The sequence below is a fragment of the Sus scrofa genome, chromosome 3, assembly GCF_000003025.6.
Source record: "Sus scrofa isolate TJ Tabasco breed Duroc chromosome 3, Sscrofa11.1, whole genome shotgun sequence".
Lineage (NCBI taxonomy): Eukaryota > Metazoa > Chordata > Mammalia > Artiodactyla > Suidae > Sus > Sus scrofa.
In genome coordinates this window covers 29,150,188-29,174,969 of record NC_010445.4, presented here as the reverse complement: position 1 = coordinate 29,174,969, position 24,782 = coordinate 29,150,188, and the positions used below count along the sequence as shown (strand labels likewise).

Genomic DNA, 24,782 nt, shown 5'->3' with positions numbered 1-24,782 from the left:
ACAACTTCCTGGGGTAGCTTCCTGGGGTACCAGGGAAGCTAAATCATCACAGGCACTGAACCATCAATGAGACAATGAAGAAATGCTTTTGAGAATTCCAGGAATACCATCCGTTCTTGGAAGGAATGCTTAGGAAAGTCACTTAGGACTGGCGGGAAGGGAGGAGGACATGGTGAGTAATAATATTAACAATAATAGCCATGGGGGTATGCTAAGCCATCGTAATAGTAATAAGAAGAAGGGGATGATGGCAACAGTGATAAGAGCGAGAGATCGGCTGGAATTTAATTCAGTTCTTCCTTATGAGCCAAGCGCTATGCATCCATTTATTGTGCACATTTTACCCCATTGAATTCTCACAACTGTGTGAGGCAGGTACTGTCACTGATCCCATTTTTCATCTAAGAAACTGAGGCTCGCAGGGTGTTAGGCATGGGGCTTGCAGTCACAGAGCTACAAAGTAGCAGAGGCTGGATTAGAGTCCCTGAAACTGCTTTCTGAAATACTTCGCTATTGGTCTTCTTGGGAGAGTCCACCTTGTACTCTGTAGGACGTTGGTTTTGCTGAGCGAGGTGTTCAGGTGGCTGTGGCTGATACTTTAGCACCAGCACCCATGATGCTAGTCAGGTGGCCTAGGGAAAGGAAGCAAAGGGCCCTCCCTTCACAGGCAGCACTCTAATGGTCCATTGGTGGGACCACACTTTGGGGGTGGCCAAGGACCATCCAGAGAGGGGCTCATCAAACTGTGTATCCCAAGATTTGGCCAGTGTTTGGAGGCAGGGCGGCAGGAAGGGGAGAAAGCGCACCAGGCAGAGGGACCAGCAGGAGCTAAATCACGGAGGCGTGAAATCACACAGTGTGGGCTGAGAACCACAAGGAGTTTGGTGTGGCTAGAAGCTAGAGTTCTCTGTAGAAGGGGAGACAAGCAGGAGCCCTGCATGAACCAGCTACCCCCAGGGTTTTATTTTTTTATTTCTATATTTTTTGTCTTTTTATTTTTTTTTTTAGGGCCTCACCCATGGCATATGGGGGTTCCCAGGCTAGGGATCGAATCAGGAGCTGTAGCCACCGGCCTATGCCACAGCCACAGCAACGCCAGATCTGAGCCAATCTGCCATCGACACCTCAGCTCATGGCAACGCAGGATCTTTAACCCACTGAGCAAGGCCAGGGATCGAAACTGCATCCTCATGGATGCTAATCAGATTTGTTGCTGCTCAGCCATAACAGGAACACCTAACCCAGTGCTTTAAAAAGCGGGCTTTAGAAACAGAAGAACCTGGCATGAACTCCAGTTCAGCCGTGTACTAGCTGTGTGACCATGGGCGATGTTTTAGAACTTTTCTGAGTTTCAATTTTCATACTTGGAAAAGAGTCAGATAAAGCCTTATATGTTAGGATGAGGAAGGGAGAGCCCAAATGCTGATCTTGGATTCCACCATTGATGAATGGATTTGCCAGGATGCGCATCTACTTTCGGTTACACATACAGCTTAATGGTTCAGAAAACTGCTCCATGGTCTGTCTTACTTAATCACACAGATTTCAGGTCACTAAACCATATTTGCATTGTAATTTTTCTCTTTGCGCATGTCATCCCCAGGCTATGGGGCCCTCCAGGGTAAGGACCTGTCCCTCTCTATCATCACATGGTGGGTCAATAGTAGTGCAAGGGTCTCAGGTTTGCCGAGGCATCAGAATCACTGGGGAGCCCCGGGACGCTGCAGGGGGCTGCACCCCATCTCAGCACATTGCACCAGAATCTAAAGACTGCTGGCTGAGCTTGCTCTTTTGTCTGTCTGGGGTTTGACCATAGCAGAAAAGTGTTTCTTGAGTGAGTAAATGAGTAAATGACCATACTGTCTGTATGACTCAGGATGGGCTGATACATACAATGATACCCATCAACTCCCAACAATAAAGGGTTGGTTCTCGCTCACGTTCTATGTCCATGATGGATTCTCTGCTCTATAGAGCAGCAACCAGAAGTGACACATACTCCCTCCATTCACACTCCTTGGCTGGGACTAGTCACGTGACCCCACCCACGTGGCCCAGAAAGTGGGTTCCAGCGTGTGCCCAGAAGGTGGGGAACCAGAGGTCATGGGTGAACCAGAGATGACTGCCAGATTCTGTGAAGCTGGTATCCTTAATTTCATTTTCATTTCAAAGTGTGACTTAAGCAGCTTGGTCAAGACCAGATAGCAAATATGGAGTTGGACTTGAGCTCTTTTCCTATTTTTTTTTTTTTTCCTGGCTCAAAGCCATACATTTTTTTTTCTTTTTTCTTTTTTAATGTAATGAGGCTGGTTGGTGCCTGGCATTAAACTTAGTGGTTAAAAGCCTGGGCTCTGGATTGCCTCCAGACCTTCAGCTCTGCCACTTACCAGATGTGTGAGCTGGGCAAGTCACATCACCACTTTGCATCCACCAAGGAGACAGTCAAAGGATGGGAAGCGCAATGAAAGGATGTGTTTTCAAATGAAGTGTTTGGGACCAGGTGGGGCTTACCTGAGTGGGATTGATATTGGGTGGGGGTGAAGGAGGTTGGTGTCAAAGGTTGCCTAGGATTTGGGGCGGCTCCTGACACACCCAGGAAAGATGCGTGCCTGTTCCCCATAAGTTGCTTCTTCCCTCCCCGTACGAGTGCGCTTGTTTGGGCTGCAAAGAACAGAGAAGCCGGCTCAAGCTGACTTAACCACGTGCATTAGCTTGGAGAAGGGGATGGCCAGGGCCATGTAAGTCTGGGGACAGTCTCGCGGCTTGGTGATGTAGTCAAGGACCCCAAATCTTTTGGTTTCTCCACTCTGCTGCACAGACCCTATCTTATCCCACAGTTATGGAAGAAACCATGGATGGCAGAAAGTTCCCCTCGACGCTGCCCACCAGTAAGTTTCTCCCCAGTCTCATTGGCTCCAACTGGCTTTGGCCTGTGGGAGGTCAGCATTCTGGGTAGAAATGCTACCTGATTTATGCTGAAAGGGGAGTGTGATACAAGATGTTAGGGATTCCACAGAATCATTGGGAGGGCTGGAGAGAAGAAAATGAGGCTAAGCTTCTAGGAAAAATGCCCTAAACCACACTGCAGGCCTGGCCCCATCAGCTAACCACCACCCTGCCTGAGTTTGCTGTCACCACAACCACCGCTGCCGTCAGCATCCGTGCGGTTTCTCCATCAGGAGCTCAAGCCTGCAACTGCCATCCCAAAGCTGGTCACTTGAGCCACTGGTCACATCCACAGAACTGAGGTTCACAACTGGATTCAGTCTCATGGGGCACATCTGGCTGGCAAAGCCCAAATCATACCCCTTGTCCTAGTCGCAAGGGAAGCAGGAGATTTGCAACCTGATTTCTGCACTGGGGTGATGGGACGTATAATGTGAAATTTCCTCAAAGACAGATTGGCTAAAGGTACGACAGCTGTGTCATGACAGCCTGCCCATCCTTGACCAAGCACTGGTGGAGCAGAGGGGGCAGGAGTCCATAATGAGCGTGGATGGGCCAATGGGGAAGGATAGGTATGTGGAGACCAATTGCATTGTCTCATCTGCCTCCAGCAGGGTTCCCTCCCCTCCACGGTCCCCACCTGCTCAGGGTGTGTACATGCCTGAGAATTTTTTTATTTAATGTCCCCAGTCCACTCTGCTCTCCCACCTTCCTACTCCCACCAATTCCTTGCTGATCCACCCTGGCCCTATCTTCCCAGGGCTCTCCACCCTCCTCCTTGCCCAGTTCACACCACCGATACATCCTCCAGAGCTCAAGTTCAAGGCAAGTTCTTTCCTACCTTCCAGCTAGCTTTTTTTTTTTTTTTTTTTTTTTGTCAGTTGCTCTCTCTCTTCCTCCCCTCTTCTCCTCTTCCCTCTCCTCTCTTTTTCTCCTCCTCCCCCTCCTGTTTTTCTCCTCCTCCTCTTCCTCCCCCTCCTCCTCCTTCTTCCCCTCCTCCCCCTTCTCCTCCTTTGCCACATCTGTGGCACGTGGAAGTTCCTGGGCCGGGGATTGAACCCTAGCCACTGCAGTGACAACACCTGATCCTTAACCTGCTGAGCCACAGGAACACCCCTGTTTTTCTTTTTCATTCCATTTATCACCTTTTAACATTTATTGGTTCAATTACTTCATTTACACCTCTTTTCTAGGCCATCACGTGATAAGAGCATGGACTCTGTCTTCCTCACAGCTACTAACATAGTAATTGACACTTAAGGGCTTAAGTTTTTATTGAATCAAAGAGCATTAAACAAATCCCATTATACGTATTTATAAATTTCCTTTCCGATCAAAGATTTCAATAGTACTTTTTGGAAACCACAAGTTAAATCCTTAGAGGTGTACATATTAGAATCACCCTGATTTTGGGGTCCATCTATAATGCTCTTAGTGGATCCTGTTATATCACCCCTGCCCTGTAAGGATCACTACTACCACAGTGAGCTGTTGCCATTGGTGGGAACATGTGATATGCCTTTTATCAGGGTAGGAACTAACTTGGGGTACCATGGCCTGAGTGTGGTGGCAGCTTCAGTTCCTATGAAAACTTTCCCTGTGACGTCACAGTAATTATATTCACCCCGACCTCACCAAAATTCTCTTAACAGGTTTCAGCTTAGTTAAAAATTTTTTTTCTTTTAGTTTTTGTCAACAACTTAAAAATATTCGGGTGGTTTTTCCTACATAAGAGGAACCTATTATAAAACCTTTTCTATTCCTGCCAATCTGCCAGGAAACTGGGAAGAGAGAGCACATTAGAGCTTCAGGAGAGTCTGGTCTCTTTCTCTGCTCAGAAGCAAGTGCAGGGGTTTTGTCCACTAAAGAGCAGTGGATTGAGGAGTTCCCGTTGTGACTCAGCAGGTTATGAACCACCTAGAGGATGTGGGTTCAATTCCTGGCCTCGCTCAATGCCTTAAGGGTCTGGCATAGCTGTAAGCTTCAGCATGGGTCACAGATGCGGCTGGGATCCTGTGTCTCTGTAGCTGTGGTGTCGGCTCCAGCTGCAGCTCTGATTCGACCCCTAGCCTGGCAACTTCCATGTGCCGCAGGTGTGGCCCTAAAAAAAAAAAAAAAAAAAAAAAAAAAAAAAAAAAAAAAAAGCAGTAGATTGCTTCCAGTGCACTAGAAACTAATTTTATTTTCCACACCTGAGCAGATAAGGTCACAACCTCCACGTCGATTTGGAATTGATATTGGGAGATGGAGAGAAAATCAAAGAACTCAGACGTCTCACCAGTATAATAATAGCTATAATTTACTAAGAGCTTCGTCTGTACAAAGCACTTTTCTCCATGCTTCACATACTGTTACTGGGTTCATCCTCCCAATAACCTATGTATATCCTTATTTTATTTTATTTTATTTTTTGCTTTTTCAGGGCTGCACCCACAGTATACAGAGGTTCCCAGGCTAGGAGTCGAGTCAGAGCTATAGCTGCCGTCCTACACCACAGCCACAGCAACGCCAGACCTGAACTGCCTCTGCATCCTACCCCACAGCTCACAGTAATGCCAGATCCCCAACCCAGTGGGCAATGTCAGGAATCAAACCCACGTCCTTATAGATACTCGTCAGATTTGTTTCTGCCACGCCAGGGAACTCCTGTATATCCTTATTTTAGATGAGACCATCAAGGCACAGTCCACCCAGAGAAGATATGGTATCCTAGAGTCTTGACCTCAGGCGATTTCTAGGTTTTCTGCTTCATAAAGACACAGGCTTTTGAGGCAGGCCTTTCTGTCACTGAAACCAATGTTTGTAGGTCTGGAAACAGACTGACCTGGTGGGACCCCAGCCCTCTCACTTACCACCTATGTGTACCCTTGGCTGGGCAACTTCTTTCCCCTCTTAAGCCCTTGGGTTCCCCATCTGCAAAGTGGGGACAACCATACCTCCTCCCAAGAGGATTATGGGAGGACTAAATAAGCTAATGAATGGACAGCACCTGGAGCAGAGCTTGATACCTTGGACCTGCCCATCAAATGTAATTTCCCCTCCTCTCTCACTTCCTCCATTGGGAGGGTTAAGTGATGTTTGCACTTGCAGGGCACCCATAACCCCTGGCCCATAGGAAGTGGCATTATTTCTGGAGGGAGTGGACAGGCTTGCAGGGTAGGCAGGCCAACGTTTGCTGAGATGGATGTGACTGTCACGTGGGTTGGGCAAGCCCAGGCAGACTCTGATGCAAGATAAAGGAATAGCTAGAATCCCTCAAGGCTTTCGATTTCACAGCAGCTGGTTGGCCCAGAGATGCTGGCTCATGGGAATTGAGTGCAAGGCAGTACTGGGATCTGGGCTCACACCCAGGTTCAAACCCATCTTACTGTGGAGACTTAGGCCAATTTCTTCATCTCCTTGAATCTCTATTTTCCTATGACTTAACTTCGAAGAATATTGGTAGCGACCTTGAAATAAATGCTAGCCCCTCTTTATTATTAAAAAAAAAGTAATTATATGTTAAGATTTTACCCCCAGCAAGAAGTCTCATCTTGCTCTGTGCCCCCTAATATAACGTACCTTCTGGATCTATGTCCTGTATCCCATGCCACCATGCTCTCTACCATCAAAATGCCACCAGTCTAAAGAGGAGACAACCGAATATAAATAGATCGTTTTCCGGGCCTTGTGCAGGTCTGGCACATGGAGGCCTTAGGAAGTTCCTGTCATGAGGGAGAAGCATGTTCCTGACAGCCCTTTTAGCAGCGCCTCCTCTTACCTGGTGGAATCTCGGGAGGAAAGTAAAGAAGGGCTGAGATTTGGCGCCCTCAGCGGAAGAAGGAACAGGGACAGGGCCTGGGGATTGTCGTGGAGGCAGGAAAGCTGGGCTTTGGCTTGGTCAGACAACCTTGGATGCCAATTCCAGGCTATGTGACCTGGAGGTAATTTCTAACCTGGCCAAGCCTCTATTTTATTCTCTATGGAATGAAGAGGATGGTAATACCAACTTCTTGAGGGCTCTTGTGAGGACTTAGGAGTTCTAAACGTACTGGGCACCCAGGAAGCCCTCCGAGACTGGCTGCTAGGATTATTGTTGTCACAGCGGTCAGAGCCTTTGGAAAGGCTCGCAGGTCCAGGGCACCGGGCGCGCGCATGCGCACGCTCACCAGGGCGGCCAGGTGAGAGGAAGGCGGCCGACCCGCACCTGGCTGTTAACCCTTCGCCGTCACGGCGGTGGGCGGAACGGTTACAAGGACTGGAGCGCAGGGTCGCGGGGTCGGCTAGGCCTAACGCTAAGGCGAGAGGGTAGCTTCTGGGAGCGCGCCGAACCGGTTCTAGGCCGGGGTCCGCGCGCGCGGAGGAGAGGGCGGGGAAGCGCGGAGGGGAGCGAAGTCTCGCGAGATCGCGCGCGGCGGCGGTAGCGGCGGCGGTGGCGGCGGCGGCCCGGGAGGTGAGCTGCGGGCAGCGGCGGCGGCGGCTGCCGTTGGGGGTTGAGGAGTGGGCGAGAGCGGCGGAGGCCGAGGACCGGGCGGGGGAGCCAGCCGGGAGGGCGGCCCCGCGTCCTGGACGGCCGCCCCAGCCTGCCCCGCGGCTGCAGCGGAGCCGCCCGGTCCGCGCCGTCCCGGGACTCGCGCGGGCGGGGCGGGGCGGCCGGGCCGGGGCCGCGGGGCCGCCGGGGCCAGTCCCGCTCGCAGCCAGTCTCCGCACGCGGCTGGGACTGCGGGTCGCGCTTTGGTGTCCCCCGGCGGCGGGTTGGCGCCGAGGACGCGGTGCTGCTAGCCGGAGCAACACCGTGTATTGAGCCTTAACCGTCTGCCCTCACTTAACTTAGGTGGTTCTGCTCCGTGGCTGCACGGAGAGTTGAAGCGCCCTGCCCAGAGTGCAGAATCGGGGTCCAAACCCAGGCACACCGACTTCACCGCCCCGCCCGGTCCTTGCCTCCCATCCTCCCCACCCCCACTCGCAGGGTTTTAGGGCTCGAGTTCTTCTCGGGTCCCTATTCGGCTGCAGAGGGCGTGTCTGGGTACCCCCCCTCCCGCCCCAGTTGAATGCAGCACGGTATAAGAATTTATTGGGAGAGAGTCCTTGGCTTTTGTCAATTTCGCAAAAGGTCCCTGCTCCCGAAATTGTCAAGAACTTTTGTTTGGCCGAGCGTGGGGGCAGAAGTGGGCTTGGAGCAGTGGTGTGTGCTGGGAATGGGGTGTCAGAGCGAATTAAAGTGCAATCTTGGAGCCCAGGGCTTGCTTGAGGCAGAGGAAACTTTTTTAGTTTGTTTTTTGTTAAGCACGTGATTCCACTTTTTGGAGCAGTGGTGGTCAACTTTGTCAGAACCAAGGCCTCTCCCTTTGCAGCAAACGTTTGTAAATCCCCCTATACAGCTCTGAAATGAAATTCATCTGTACTGTAACCTACCTCCCTACCTAATTGAAAATCAGTGTGCTGCTCCAATTTAAATGTAAGGGAGGAATTAAAGGAGAACAATATGACGTGCCTTGTCTATGCCCATCTCGTTAGTATGCACTGCTGTGCTTGAAGACAGTGTGGACTGGGGTGGTTGTACCTGCTTCTAATGAAAAAGTTTGTATTGAAGAGGTAAAAAATATCGAAGAGCCACGCCATATAGGAAAAGGAAAGATCAGAGATACAGATATGGGGCTGGAGGACACCTGAGTGTTGGGATAACCTATTTGTGATCAGGAAGAGCGAACCAGGCCTAGGTTGAATTAGGAATAACATGCCAAGGTAAAGTACAGACTGTCTCAATCAACCTATAAATAATATTACTATAACCCCGCCATGAATGCTGTATTTGATGCCAGGCTACCTTGTAGGGAGTCTTTGGTGCCACAAGCTCTGAGGTATTGCTGCTTGGAGGCACCACTCTGGATTCCTACCACTTATCCCTTATAACAATGAATAAAATATTAGCTAGATTGAAGTTTTTTTGATTCGGTGCTGGTGTCTTCATCGTTTAGATATGTTCAGCATTATGGCCCTGCAGTACATGGTGTGAGGTAATAGTCACTCATTTTCAGACATTTGATACCATTCAGTCTCAACTTCCCTCACTTTAGGTACCTTCTCCTGAACTACTGGGTTTTGTTCATAATTTCTTGTAAAAACTATTCAGTATTATGTTCTAAAATAATGCCAGTTGATGGTGATTAATCTGGCCGGGCATTCACAAGATTCTCAGGACCAGGACAAATCTTTGCCCATCTAGCCCGTGCATTGTGAGGTCAGGCATCCTGACCCTCAAACACTAAGTACTAGTGGTGTCCCCCAGTCACTTTGATAACTAAATGCATCTTTTAGAGTACAGGTCTAGATCCCTAGAGATCCACTCTAAAGACATCTCTGTGGTCTACTCAGTTATAACTGGGCAAAAGGAGGGGCAGAATTTAACTGACACAGTTTTTGTTGGAAAAAATTTTCCCTCTTCTTTCTTTCTGATAACTATATTAGAGAAGTTGGTTAGTGCATATTTTACAAAGATGAAAATTAAAATGACCTATAATCACATAGTCCTCAGTCCTCCTGATATTCATTAGAAATTCTTGTCACATGAAACTCTTTTAGTCTGGCTGCAATGGGAAAAATGCAAATTGAGTTAAGAAAATTCATCCAGGACTATTATATAGCTACAGTGTAACATTATCAATTTCTTCAACTCTTGTTAAATCTACCAAGGAAGTTTATTTTTCCTTTTTGTTAAATAGTTTCTTTGCTCTAAGATGTTTATTTATTGTTCACTGCTTGTTACTTTTGAAAGGTGCTATGGAAACAAACATTTAAGTAAAGGCTGTTGTCAAAATAGAAGGATATATTTTATATTGCCTAGAGATAAATACATAGAATACTTTTGGATTGGAAAATTATCTAAATTAAGAGTGATTGAGGAGTTCCGTGAAAACCTGACTAGTATCCTTGAGGACACAGGTTCGATCCCTGGCCTTGCTCAGTGGGTTAAGGATCTGGTGTTGCCATGAGCGGTGGTGTAGGTCATAGACTCTGCTCAGATCCTGCGTTGCTATGGCTGTGATGTAGGTCGGCAACTACAGCTGCAATTCAACCCCTAGCCTGCCTCGGGCCACTGCCATAAAAAGACAAAAGACCAAAAAAAAAAAAAAAAAAGGAGTGATTGATTTTTATTACTTGGAGCAAGCAGTATCATGTTCCAGGTTAGAAGGAGGTCACTCCTTTTCCTTCCTTTTTAAATCACTGCTTTTTTAAAAAAATATTCACTTGTACAAAAGTGAACCAAGTGATATTGTGTGGATGTTGAAACTGTTCCAGGGTTTAGGTGTGGGGACAGATTGTGGATGGACATGCATAATTATGCATATATCTCTGAGATTTGTAATTAAGCGGTTTCACTGATTTTTAAGATTCATATCTGAGATGGAATTGTATCTTAAAATTGACATGTAATGGTTTCATTGGCAACTTTTCTTTCTCAGTGGTACATAAAATAAGAGAGTCTGAAAATGATGGCATCTTAGATGCAGTGAAATAGGGATATGTAGAAATTTCAGCACATTGATTAATGTTTAACACCAAAAATTTCATCCAGAGGATGACTTGCAAAATGAAGATACAGGCCAGGCCCTTCCATCTAAACTAGTTTCTTTACTTGGAAGATTCCTATAAAGACTTTTCCCCCGAAGTTCCCTTCATGGCTCGGTGGAAATGAATCTGACTGGTATTTCTGAGGATGCAGGTTCAATCCCTTGCCTTGCTGAGTGGGTTAAGGATCCGGCGTTGCCGTGAGCTGTGGTGTAGGTTGCAGATGTGGCTTGGATCCCCAGTTGCTGTGGCTGTTTCCTAGGCCAGTGGCTACAGCTCTGATTCGATCCCTAGCCTGGGAAACTCCATATGCTGTGGATGGGGCCCTAAAAAGACGACAATGACAACAACAAGACTTTTCTCCTATGTAAAACGAATGGAGAATCAGTGTTTGTAAATATTAAGAACCATTTAAAAAAAACATTTAGAAGGAAACAAACTGCTTGGTGATTTTTCATGGAGAGCAGATGGTGTCATTAACGTGTTTGAAATAAAGTTAATCAGAAAGTATAACCAGGCAGATGTATGAATATGTTTTCTTTTTTTTTTTTTTTCCTATTCTGGAAGGCTCATAGGTCCACTTATAAATGAAACTTGTCTCAAATGGGACATCCTTAAATTGAATTTCAATGATTCACTGATATTTGATAAGAAATATGTTTGAAAATGTTTATTCCATGTTAAAGACAGAATTTATGTGTCAGGTTATATTGTGTATCTCAGCCAAGAAACTGGGAAGACTCGCTGCTACTAAGGACAGTTCATAGGAAGCTCAACCGCATGAAGACTGCAAACCCTCTTCTCCAGGCGGATTTGAGCTTTCTTTCTCAAAGTGCAGTCCCCAAATCAGCAACTCCCCAGCAGCCTCCTGGAGCTTGGTTGAAATGCATGTGCTGGGGCCCACCTCAGACCTACTGTACCAGAATCTGCCCTTTTGTGTGTGTGTGTGTGTGTGTTTACGGCTGCACCCGAGGCATATGGAGGTTCCCAGGCTAGGGGTCGGATTGGAGCTGTAGCCGCCAGCCTGCACCATAGCCACAGCAACTCAGGATCCGAGCTGCGACTGCAACCTATACCACAACTCACAGCAACGCCAGATCCTTAACCTGCTGAGTGAGGCCAGGGATCAAACCTGCATCCTCATGGATACTAATCAGATTCATTTCTGCTGAGCTATGATGGGAACTCTCAGAATCTGCTTTTAAGGAGATTCTCCACCAACTGGAGCTCAAGGACAAGTAAGAAGCCCTGGGCCTGTTCACTGGCTGTCGGTCTTGAGTGTGTATTATAGGAATTGCTCCCTATCACTCTCCAAGGTTCTGGTTCAGTAGGCTTGGGTTGGGGCTTGAGAATTTGTATTTTTATCAGGTCCTCAGGTGATGCTGATTCTGCTGGTCTGGGGACCATACGGTGAGAACCATTAGGCTAAAGCATCCTTCTTGGTGCACTTGCCCATTCTCTCTCCTTGATTCCTTGTCCCCTATGTAGCATTCTTATAGATTGTTACAATCGTGTGCTTTAGCTTGAAGAAAAAATTACCTTGTCTTCTATGAATTTTAGTGGTGGCCACACTAAACTTGTTAATATCCAATTTCAGGGAAAAATTCTTTTATTTTTAAAAATTGAAGTACGGTTGATTTACAGTGTTTCCGGTGTACAGCAAAGTGATTCAGTTATTTATATATATATGTGTGTGTATGTATTCCTTTTCAGATTCTTTTCCATTACAGCTTATTACAAGATATTGAATATAGTTCCCTGTGCTATACAGTTGGTCCTTGTCGTTTTATATATATATGTATATATATATATATTCTATATATATGTATATTCTCTCTATATACTCTATACTCCATATATTCTCTCTCTAAATAGAGAATATATATATAGAGTATATATATATATATTCTCTCTCTCTATACATAGAATATATATATATTCTATCTATCTATAGCAGTGTGTATCCCAAATTCCTAGTTTAGGAAAAAATTCTTCTTTAATGTATGTCGGATTTTTGACTCCAGGTGATAAATAGTTTTCTTTTTCTTCATCTTGTGGTTATACTTCCTAACACTTTAAAATTCTTTTTGTATATGTAAAATATTCATATGGTTCAAAACCTAAAATGGCATATTTTGAGGAGTCTTAATTTCCAACTCTGTCCTGGTCCAACCTGTCCCCTCACCCATAGATAATTTTTTGTATTTGTTTCATGTAGATATCTATGTTTCTTTGTGCAGGTATAAGCAAATAGCCATTGCTCTATATACCCCCTCCTTTTTAGATGAAATTAAGTAAGCTCTGTAACTTTTTCTGAGCCTAGCTTTTTTTCAGTTAGTGTATGTTTGGTATCTTTCCACACTAGTATATAGAAAACATTTATTTAACAGATGGAGAAGAGACCATTTTGTGGCCTGTGCCATAGTTTGCTGAAGTAGTCCCCAGTGATGGATGCTTGAGTGTTTTCCAGTCTCTTGCAGTCATGGCCTGTGGTGAATAACCTGGTACACATGTCATTTCATATATGTGAGATGTATCTGAGGGATATCTTTCCACAAGTAGGTTTGCTGGGTCGGTCAGGAATGCATTTATAGTTTTGATAAATGCTTCCGTCCTTCAGGGTTATACCATTTTGAATTCCTGCAAGTAGTGCATTAGCGTACCTGCTTCTTTATAGCGTCTCCCAGTAGACTGTTTACCAATCTTTGGGTTTGTGTCAGTGTGATAGGTAAGAAATAACTCATTGTAGTTATTTGCTATGGCTCAGCGGTAAGGAATCCAACTAGCATCCATGAGGACTTGGATTTGATCCTGGTCAGTGGGTTAAGGATCTGGCGTTGCCATGGGCTGTAGTGTATGTAGGTTGCAGATGCAGCTTGGATCTGGCGTGGCTGTGGTGTCGGCTGGCAGCTGCAGCTCCAATTGGACCCCTAGCCTGGGAACTTCCTTATGCTGTGGGCGTGGCCCTAAAAAAGACAAAAAACAAAACAAGCAAAAACCCCAAAACATTGTAGCTTTAATGTGTGTTACTTTGTGAGTGAGGCTGAGCATCTTCTCTTATGGTTAAAGGTTATTTCTGTTTCTTTTTCTGTGACCTGCTTATGACCTCTGCACAGTTTTCTTTGGGATTGCTTTTTTCTTGTCAATTTCTAGGAATTTATAAATTAGAGAGATTAGCCCTTTGTGATGTGAGTTGCAGTTTCCTCAAGTTTGTCATTTGTTGTTTTTTTTTTTTAATTTACTGTCATGTATTTTGGCGTAGAGAAGGCTTTAAAGTTTTATCTTTAAGTTTTAATTAGTTAATATTTTACGGGGATTTTGAGTCACAGAAAAGCCTTCAAGAATTAGGAATTTGCCCTTTTTTTTTTTTTTTTTTTTTTTTTGTATCGTAGGGCTGCCCGCATGGCATATGGAGGTTCCCAGGCTAGGGGTCTAATAAGAGCTGTAGTTGCTGGCTTACACCACAGCTCACGGCAACGCCGAATCCTTAACCCACTGAGCAAGGCCAGGGATTGAACCCGAAACCTCATGCTTCCTAGTTGGATTCGTTTCCGCTGAGCTATGACAGGAACTTCTCTTTTAGTACTTTTATGTTTTCATTTTTACACTGAAATCTTTGATCCATTTAGAATTTATTTCAGTGTTCAGGGATGATATATAAATTTAACTTTTTTCATTTGGCTACCAGTTATCTTTACTCACTTGTTTCAGAATAAAGTATACCTTTGTTATATTCTGAGTCTCTAGGTGTGTTGGGGTGCATCTCTGGACTTTGTTCTGTTCCATTAAGTCTCTCTATTCCTGCACAAGTACACATTATTGGTTTTATAAAATGTCTTAATGCCTTGTAAAACTAGTTTCTCCTGTTGCCCTTCATTTTCCTGGCAATTCTTGCTTGTTTATTTTTCCATGTGAACTTTAGAATCATTTGTCAGTTCCAGAAAAAAACACTTACATTGAGATCATGTTAAATTTATAAACTAACATAGGGAGAATTGATATCCTTCTGATATTGAATTGCCTATCCCAGGACATTGTGTATTTTTTCCTTTGGTTTTATTCCTGAATCCTTCTGGAGCATTTTCAAGTTTTTCTCATATAGGTTTTGCCCATTTCTTTTAAAATGTACATTTTACAACCAGTAAAAACAAACAAAAACAAAACAGAACATCCTGGCTTTGTAAGAATGTTGGGAGAATTAGAATGTGAAAGTCATCACTTAGTGCTGTTTCTACCGCCATCACTCACAGCACCCACATGGATTGAGGTTGCTGTTCTCTTTTTCTTTCCCCTCCTACCTTTAAAGGAGAAGAAAAAGAAACCATGAAGAAAAATAGTAAACAATATCAGAGTTGATGTTAAGAAGAGTAAGCCGTGATTCACCCGGAGCAGGATAATCAATGCACTTGAGAAGACAGAACAGTGTTACCTGTTCGAGGCCCCTCCTGCCTTACTTTCTACACTGCTCACGGCCCTGTGGGGGGCACTCCGACCATGGAGCTACTCAGCATCCCCCAGAGGCCGTGTATTTCCTGTAACACCATCCCTTCCACCCAGAATATTCTGCTCCCTAATTATGCCAGTTCAGATACGCACTGCCCCGCGCCCAGGTGGAAACAGTATCCGTCTCCTCTGTCGCTTGTCTGTCCTGTAGCTTGGACCCCGATAGACTCCACACTGTGAGGAGGGAAACTGTTGGTCATGTCCACCAAAGAGTGCAAACTACCTGGCAAAGAATAGACACTCAGATAGTTTCAAATACACAAATGAATAATTGACTTTGATCTTTCTTTTGCCTTCTAAGTCTGGATAATTCTTCAGTCACCTAGCACGTTGTAAGCCCCTGGAAGATAAGGATTATGCAGTAGTCATGGTGGGGATGAGGGTGGTGGTGGTGAGAGCCAAATGGATTTCTTGTGTAAGAGCATGTTAGTAATAAATGAAATCTTGACATTCGTCAAACATTTATTATGTTCCAGGAACTGGTTTAAAGTCCCCCGTTGTGGATTATCTCACATAATGCTCAGCCATCCTGTGACTTGGATCCTGCTGTGATGCACACAGATGTAGGGATTTGCTCAGGATCAGACAAGTTAGGACGTGGTATTGCTGGGACTCATGCAGATGTTCTGAGTCTAGCAGCCTAGTTTTTCATCTGCTGCAGTGTGGAATAGTCATGTGTAGGTGCTCAGACAATTTAGGAAAAGTTAAGTAATTACACATGCAACTGCCCGTTTTCCTTTCCAGTCGTCCCATTTTAATGACTTCTATTTTATTCTTTTTGATTGTTCTTAGGCTTCATATTCTCCACGAGGCTTCTCTGATTACTCAGCCTGGCATGTAGGAAATGTTCAGTAAAAAGTAATTGTAACTTTTTTTTCCCTCCCAGGTTCACAGTAAAGGTGCTAAGCCAGAGAATGTAAGACAGCAAATAAATTAAATATTTTTACTGAGGTAAGTTTTATATGATTTAATTCTTTACAGAAAATGTCTCAAAAAAAAACAAAAAACAAAAACCTCTTCCTAGCCTGCTTTTTTAGGATGTAAGAGGGAGATTGTTTTTGGAGTGTTTAAGTTCATAGAACCTGGGGTTTTTAAGGGTTTTTAAGCTAGGAATGTGGGTTATTTGAACACAGTTATTTGACTTCCTTACATTTTTGATGCTAATCTTTAAACTCCCCTTATTTCATTGTTTTAAAGCATGGTGCTGAGCAGCAGATACCACAGGTGAAAAACCACAAGCTGTTGGGTGGTTATGTAGGCTTGCACCATTCAGTGAAAATTTTGTTTTTAAAGTAGGGAGTTGAAGGGATTTTAGGCTACTTTGGGTGAGATTGTTAACACTTCATTTCCTTAAATGAAAATGTGTTGGTTTGTTTTCTTATTGTAAGAGTGAGAAATTTCCATCAGTATAGAACAGCTTAATGACAAAAGTAAATACCTAATTCCTGCCACCCAGAAATGACTGCCATTAATACTTTGGTGAACATACTTTTAGAAATTTATCTATGGATATAGCAGTGTTGACATAGAAATCTTGAAACAAATTAGTTTATACTATATATCTGGTGCTCTCTTTTTTGGCTTTTTAGGGCTGCACCCATGGCATGTGGAAGTTCCCAGGCCAGGGGTCTAGTCAGAGCTGCAGCTGCCAGCCTACACCACAGCCACAGCAACGCAGGATCCGAGCCATGTCTGCGACCTACACCACAGCTCATGGGAATGCTGGATCCTTAACCCACTGATCGAGGCCAGGGATCGAACCTGCAACCTCATGGTTCCTAGTTGGATTGTCTCTGCTGTGCCGTAACAGGAACTCCTGGTGGTCTTTTTTGAATGTAGTGTTTTGTAGATCTCTACACATGAATTGGAAAAGACCTGCATCATGGTACCTGCTCATTTGACTGACTCTAAAATAGTCCGTTGTTTAGAGGCGCCACACTGTATTGGGTCATTCCTTGGATGACCATTTAGGTTGCTTCCATTGGATAATGATGCGTTCATTGTTTATAATCAACCTTGTACTTATTGTATACGTGTTCATTTATCTTCTTACAAGTATAACTACTGGGTCAAAATGATACGTATTTTAAATGTTGATCCTTATGGCTAAACTGTCCCCTGTAAAAACCCCCTCCTCCACCAAAGTCCTTAAGAGTCCTGTTTTCCATAGCTGTACCCACAGGGGTTTTTTTTGGGTTTTTTTTTTTTTTTTAGATAGGCGAGAAGTAGATTTATTAGTATAGGAGGCTTATGAGGGACATAAGCAGGCAGGCAAAGGGGCTCCCCCCATAGAGTTTTTTAATCTTTGCCAATCTAATAGAAGAAAAAATGGTATCTTTTTGAAATAGCCATTTTTGACTGGAGTAAACGTTTTATGTTTTAAAGACCTTTCACTCTCGATAGTCCTCCTTACCTGAGGAATTTCCGTATTGAGAACATACCTATGTTTCTTGTGCGTGAGACATACTCTTGGATTTTAAATGTGATGAAAATATTAAACTCTATGGAGTTTGTTTTTAGGTCTGTTGACCTGATTCACTCATTATGAATGTTTTAAAATTATTGGTAACTATCTTCGGTAGTGAAAGTTTTCCCTTATAGAAAGCAATACCTCTTTTTTTTTTTTGTCTTTTTTCTTTTTTTGCCATTTCTAGGGCTGCTCCCTTGGCATATGGAGGTTCCCAGGCTAGGGGTCTAATCGGAGCTGTAGCTGCCAGCCTACACCAGAGCCATAGCAACGTGTGATCCGAGCCACGTCTGCGACCTACACCACAGTTCACGCAACACTGGATCCTTAACCCACTGAGCAAGGCCAGGGATGGAACCCACAACCTCACAGTTCCTAGTCAGTTAACCACTGAGCCACAACGGGAACTCCCAAAAGCAATACCTTTGTTTTTTTATTGTGGTGGAGCTTAGAGAAGCTTTCAAAACTAACTTATCATCTTTCAAACAGGAGCCCACTTGCAGAATAGCATACAGAATGTGATTTACACCCGTGGGTGATAATGCGGTATTAGTGACTTCTGTGAATATGCCTTCACATGTAAACCTGGGACTATTGATATTAGTTAGGTCTCATCTGGCCGAAGGATTTTGCCAATTTCTGATATGAATGTGAGCTCTAATTTTATGTTTGTTTTATATTTTATTTCAGTTAAATAAGAGTTCCTTAAGGAAGGTCTCACATGAAACAGACACCAACCAACTTAGTCATTGACTTACTGTTTGTTCTTTGACTTAGTAAAAAAAATAAAAAACCAATTAAAATTCATCTCTTTTTCCTTGATATAAAATGCCTCTTCTTACAGCATAGATCGCTTTTCATGTGGGTACTTTTCTTTTCACTCCAAGTTAACATTGTCGAGCCTGGGACCGAGTGTTTTACTTACCAGCTTGTATCCAGCAACAGATAGGATATCTGGTGCAGACGTGGCAGATGCTGACATCATTTTTGAAGGAATTAATGATGGGCGAATATCATCATTGTTCAGTTAGGATTAAGATGTAAATGAGAAGTACCTTAAATTTTCATTAAGAAATTTAATTTCTTGGAGAAGAAAACTGGCATCTTTCATTTTTAAGTGCACCTAAATCTGGACCTACATGATTGTAGTGACACTTGCTACCATAACATTTTGTGATTTTTTTGGACTGTTGCTTGGGACTATGTCCTGTTTCTTTTCAGAATCACATATACCACTGTGTTTTAAATCTGTGCTTTTGTTTATTTGTTTTTTGTTATTGCTGTAAAAGGCAAAGGAAGTGTCTGAAGTAGGTGAGGTACTAGATCTTACTAAAGAATCCTATTTATGTTTCATATTATAGGCATGGGAATACTTTTCCATTATGTTATTTGAGGGCAAGGATAAAATAAATGCCCCCAAATACATTTTGAATTATATTGAATTATATTTTAATTGTACGTTTTAGCAGTTATTAAAAATAAAAGTAGAATAATAGATTGCCAGCAGTTAAGAAGAATGTATAAATCTTTGCCCAGTATCCTGCCTATTAAGCTTTTCTGACTCCTAACCGGTTTTTCACAGCCAAAATAAACAGAGAGGATGGAACAATTATCTAATAGATTCAAGCAATGTTGTGGACTCTTTTTTCATACATTTTGTTTCCACTGGAATATGGAATTCTAAAGAATGCATGAGCTAGCTTAAAATGGTATTTTAACAGCAGTTACTTGCTTGTAAAAAATTTTAAATGTGTTAAATAATCCTCTAGCAATTTTTATTTGTACTTTAATTTTCTTAGAACCTTTAATAAATAGCCTAAAGTTAAATCTATGCAGACATGAAAGGAAATTACTGAATTTTCTTTAGTAGGGTCTATTAGATTTCCTGGCCTTTACCCTCTGATATGTTATTGTGGCTAATGGTATGATCTTGTATTTGTTTTCTAAAACAACCACAGTTCTAAGTTCTTGTGCCTCTTTTCTGCAGTATATAGGACTTTGCCTCTATGGTAGCTTTCATTTCACGATGAGTCAATTTCTTTAATTGCATGCTTTTAAATTTGAATTCTAAAAATACTCCTGGAAAGTGAGGGATTGCTAGTAGTAGTTTAAACTGGAGACCTAATTAAAATTAAGATTTTATCATTTATTTCTCCTCTTAACTGCATTTGTAAAAAAATTTTATACTGTATTTAAACAGACTTTAAGACATTCTTATGTATTTAATGGGTTGGATTTTGTACATTTGCAACAGTTTCTTCCTATTTTAGGCATAAAGCTTAAAGTGTAGACTGCCAGTGTAAGTGGTTATTTGATTGGAAAGTTGGAGAGAGGAGAAGGTCTGTCTTCATATACAGGGTTGGTGGTGGTAGAGTATTCAGATGAAGCTGGGTTCTGGTTGGGGGAGTGCAGAACTGCAGTAGGAGGGCAAAAAAATGTTAAGTGCTTATACGTGGTATGGCTAACAGCTCCCTAGCAAAGCCAGCACTCCAACCCTGCTTCTGTAGTATCCCTAATGAGTTGGTCTCTCAGAGCTTTTATTAACTCAAGAGTCTTAAGGGGAGAGTTTTGGAAAGAGAGGTAGCGAACTGTAGCTTTGGGCTGTAATTTCCATCATAACTGTGGTGCTTAGTGAAACCCCCTGGGGATAGATAGCAGCAGCCTCTGAATGTCCCATCCCCCTTGAGACTTTCCCTTCCTTGCTGACCCTGGAAGCTCTGCAGGTGTTGTGGCATGATGTAACTCTGTGAGGAGCTGGGCCGGGGGAGTCTGTCTGTCTGCTCCTGCAGAGTCTAGATGCGCTCCTTAATAGACTTCCGACAGGGGAGCGCAGCTTATTGCTTTGTACTGACAAGTAGGGAGTTCCTAGCAGGCTTTACCTTTGTGCCAGTTTGTTCAGAGAGGATGCCTAGTTCATGGTGAGGGTTATGTTTGTGTCTGTTAAACCCAGTTAGTTTTAAGCAGATTTGTCTATTCTAATGGAACAAAGTTTTCCAGTCTGAATGTTCTAGCAGCCGTCACTCAAACGTTAATTGCTGTCAGTGGGAAAGGATATCCTCCTACACCTTTTCTGGAGCACTTGAAACCATCCCACTTCCTTTTTCTTTTACCTTAAGAACTGATTACTGACACGAGGGAATTAGAATCAGATTGCATCAATCTTTATGGAAAGGTTACCAATTACTGTGCTGAAAAATAGCATTTGTCTCTAATAGTAAGTGTTTCTCTTGGTGTGTCTTTCTCAGTTCATTGCTCTTAAATACCTCCTAGGTGAATGAATGCTTTGTGTCGAGCCCTGACTTAATACATTTAAGACAGACTTTAGTGATGGCTTTCTTGCTTTGGGTTCTGTGGGAGGGGGAGTAATTCACATGGAATTTTCATAGGATCTTTTGGTTCCTTGAATGTCCCTGGATAGAAAAGCATGGCTCATGTCAAGTACTTACACTATGCTGCAAGCTCCAGAATGAGTATTTGCATTGAAGAGTTGAGAGCAGGGAGGATTTTTATGGGGGGGATGTGCATTTTGAGCACCAGGCTCTACCTTGAGGTTCTCTCATCTGGTTCTTGTGGCGACTCTGTGAGCCTAGATAAAGTCACCCCAGTTTTGGAGACGAGAAGGCCTCTGTTTCGAGATGTGTCCTTGGGCCCTCAGTTAGTATGTTAAAAAAGAAAGCCCCTGACTTGAATCCAGATCTCTCCTTCTTGTGTACACCAGAGAGCCTTGTGGTTGTAAGAATGTTTCCATTACTGTGGGCAAGTGAAATGTGGGGTGGAATGAAGACACAGCTGCTTTATACCACCATCACCATCGTTCTTAAGCATCTTCTTTATTTCTAATGTTCTTCAACATTAACTGGTGAAGTTTCGGAGCCTGCCAGGGCGTCTGGCTCATTGTGTTCAATACAACATAGGCTTGTTTAATTTAGCAGCGCTCTGAGATGAAAGGTTCATGACGGCCAAGTACAAACAGACCTGCTGTGGGATGTTAATTCTGTTATACGGAGAGAATGCTTGTGTTTCCTTGCTCTCTGCTAATAAAGAAGCTGGCACATTTTCTCATTAGTTAAGAAGGACTTTGACTTGTTTAAATCTGTGTAATCAGAGGGAAGTGAGCAGTTCTGATAAACATTTTTTCTTTGTGCAGTCTTTGGTTAATTCCATTTCATACCTGCCAGCGAATTACAGTTTGTGGGCTCTCTTGTTCTTTCCTCTTTTTACTTTGGATTTGATTTATGGTTGGTCGCTATAGGGATTTGGTGGTAGGAAAACAAATCATTTTCCTTTGAAGAGACTGTGTTTTTTTTACGACAGGTTATTTTGTAGCTGGCCAAGTGATTCAGTCAGCCCCACCCCCACCTCCTGCACAGAGGTGTCACTCTATGACTTTGTGCAGTCATTTTTTTCCCATAATAGCTCTATTGAGGTGTAATTCACATGCCATAAAGTTCACCTGATGAAGCATACAATTCTGGATTTTTGTATACTCACAGAATTGTGCACCGCTCCCCCCTGTCTAATTCCAGAACCCTTTCATCACTCCAAAGAGAATCCCCATCCCCAGTAGCAGTCTCTTTCCATTCTTCCCTCTCTTTAGCCCCTAGCAACCACCATTCTGCTTTCTACGTCTATGCATTTATTCATAGAAATGGAATCTTACCATATGTGTGATCTTTTGCATCTGAGTCCTTTCACTTAGCCTGTTTTTGAGGTTCAGTCATGTTGTAGCATGTGTCAGAATTCCTTTTTTATTGCCAAATAATGCTCTATTGAGTGGACATACCACATTTTGTTTATTCATCCACCGAGGGCCATTTGGTTGCTTTCCCTGTTGGGGCTATTAAATGAATAGTGCTGCTGTGAACATTTATGCACAGGGTTTTGGGTGGACATCTGCTGTCACGTCCATGGATATATACCTAGGAGTAGAATTGCTGGGTCTCATGGTGATGCTATATTTAGCTTGTTGAGGGACTGCCAAACTGTTTTCCCAAGTGGCTGTACTATTTTGCATTACCATCAGCAAGTTAGAGGATTCCACTTTCTTCACATCTTTGCCAGCATGTGTTATTACCCTGTTTTGTTTTGCTTTTCATAGTAGCCATTGCAGTGGGTGTAAAGGGTATCTCACGGTAGTTTTGATTTGCATTTCCCTCATGGCTAATGATGTTGAACATGGGTTTCTTGGCCATTCGTATATCTTTTTTAGAGAAATGTCTATTCAAATTCTTTCCTCATTTTAAAAATTGGATTGCCTTTTTATTGTTGAGTTATAATATTTCTTGTATATTCTAGATACGCACACATGAGCACCCCCTCACATATATCCTTGTCAGATAATATGAATTGTAGAGTTTTTTTCCCCATTCTGTGGTTTGTCCATATTGATGCTGGAGCCACTGTCCAGCAGGGGGAGGGTGATGTGGCTCTTCTGGCCACTGTATTACGAATGCTGGATGTCAGGGCCAAGCCCAGAGACAGAGACCCATTAGGCTGCTCCCCTAGTCCAGTAAGAGTTGATGAGGACCTGAGCTGGGGCACTTGTGGCAGAGTTGGATAAGACAGGCCGGAAACGTGTAGGAGCTATTTGTCAGGAATCCTGGCTACAAGTAACAAACCCCTTCTCAAAATAGCTTAAATTATAAGGGGATTCACTGGAAGGTTCCTGGAGAAGTTCATGAAAGTTATGAAATGCGGCACAAACCAGGGCAACCCCGGGCACTCCCGGGTTTAGAAGAGGTCGCTCATCACAGGGACTCTGGCTCCCATCGCTGGCCCCTCAGGCTTCCCCACAGGGCAGGGGCTGTCTTCATGCTCTGCAGCCAAGAGGAGGAAGGAGGTGCTCTCTCCCAGCTTCAGTTTTTAAGGTCCCAGGGGCTCTCTTGGCCTTAGGTTTTGTGCCTTCCCCAGGCACTGGGGTCACCATCACACTGGGGGTTCCCAGAAGAAGTGGGGGAAGGTGGTTCTGGGCGGAGCCAACCATGCACATCTACTCTGGGAACAGCGACTTTGAGAAGACTGAGGAGGATGGGGGGATTAAGAATGCCTCCGCATTCGTGACGCTGGCGACCTGTGACGGCACTGTTTCCACCCAAGAATAGGGGTTCGGGGCCTAGCAGAGTGGAGGGCAGTGAGTAAACTGAGTTTAGTTTTGACCAGATGAGACATAGAACTAATCACAGTTTGTGTGTTGCATGTTTTTATGATCCTGTGATGGGTTTGGCTTTCTTCACAATTAGAAGAAACAGATGCTGTCTTGTTTTCTTTACTCTGAACCCTCCGGAGCCCAGCATACTATACTTGGCACATAGTAGGTAATCAGGAAATAGCTGCTTGAGTGCATTCAGGCGAACATGTTCAGCAGGCAGCCGGATGGACAGTTTGGATCTCAGGTGAGGGCAGGAAATAAGGATTTGGGAGTTAGTGGTATAAGGCTCGATAGTAGACAGGCTTTGTGAGGTGACCTTACTGGCAGAGGAACTGTTGTGAGCATTCACATGTTGTACAGACCAGAGTTTTCATGTCCAGGTAAGAAAATTATGCCTTTTCCTTTTTTTTTTTTTTTTTTTTTTTAAACCATTGCCCTACTTAGTTATTTAATGACAGTCCTGCTAATTATTTTTTTAAAATTTGCGATTAGAATTACATTTGTGTTAAGTAGGGAAATAAAGGTGATAAAAACAGAGATTCTGTTTCCTTTTAAGAATAACTGACTCATAGGATGAAACCTTGGATATGATTTCAGATCCCTCCTGTAAACCCTCACAAAAGATGTTTATAAAACACTTGGAACAATACAGATTGTACTAAGAAAATGTGCTTTGATCAACTCTGGAGATACAAAGCAGGGAACTTAATAAATCAAGTCCTATTTGTGAATGGAAAGGACTGGAAGTTCACCTTAAAAGTAAGAATTCAGTTCATGTCACAACTTAAATTTTGTATTCTGAATAGCAGATGTTAATGTAGTTTCATTTTTTATATAAAAAAATATAGTGAATTCCAGATTTCAGATGTTGGCATCTTGAAATCTGACTCCTGATTCCTATCTCTTAATAGCCATTGGAACACTAATCTAGAAATGGAATTTGACTTTGGTTTTTTACCCTTTAATTTTGAAGTGAGTGTGCTTCCAGGTCTCTTTTCCAACTCTGTATTCAAGAAAACCAAACCACTGGTAGCTTGGACATGGCATCATTTTTATTATTTAAATATTAGAAAAATAGAGTTGTGTTTATCTGAAGCAATAGTATGTTGACACTTGGGAGAGGTGGTTTCTTTGGCTTTTGTGCTTTTTTCCTTCATTTTAAGGCATAAA

General features: G+C 43.4%; 1 protein-coding gene across 17 annotated transcripts in view; it reads left to right on the top strand.

Annotated features, from left to right (window-relative positions):
• MKL2 (MKL1/myocardin like 2) overlaps positions 1 to 24,782 on the top strand; it is a 275,368-nt gene that overhangs the window by 65,156 nt on the left and 185,430 nt on the right. For 9 of the 17 annotated variants that reach the window (XM_021086582.1, XM_021086574.1, XM_021086572.1 and 6 more), the window contains exons 1-2: positions 7,077 to 7,378; positions 15,884 to 15,948. The gene's annotated coding sequence lies outside the window, so the exon portion shown is untranslated. Of the gene's footprint in view, positions 1 to 7,076; positions 7,379 to 15,883; positions 15,949 to 24,209; positions 24,372 to 24,782 lie in introns of those variants that run through there. The other 8 variants (XM_021086567.1, XM_021086575.1, XM_021086573.1 and 5 more) reach the window with 6 other exon arrangements.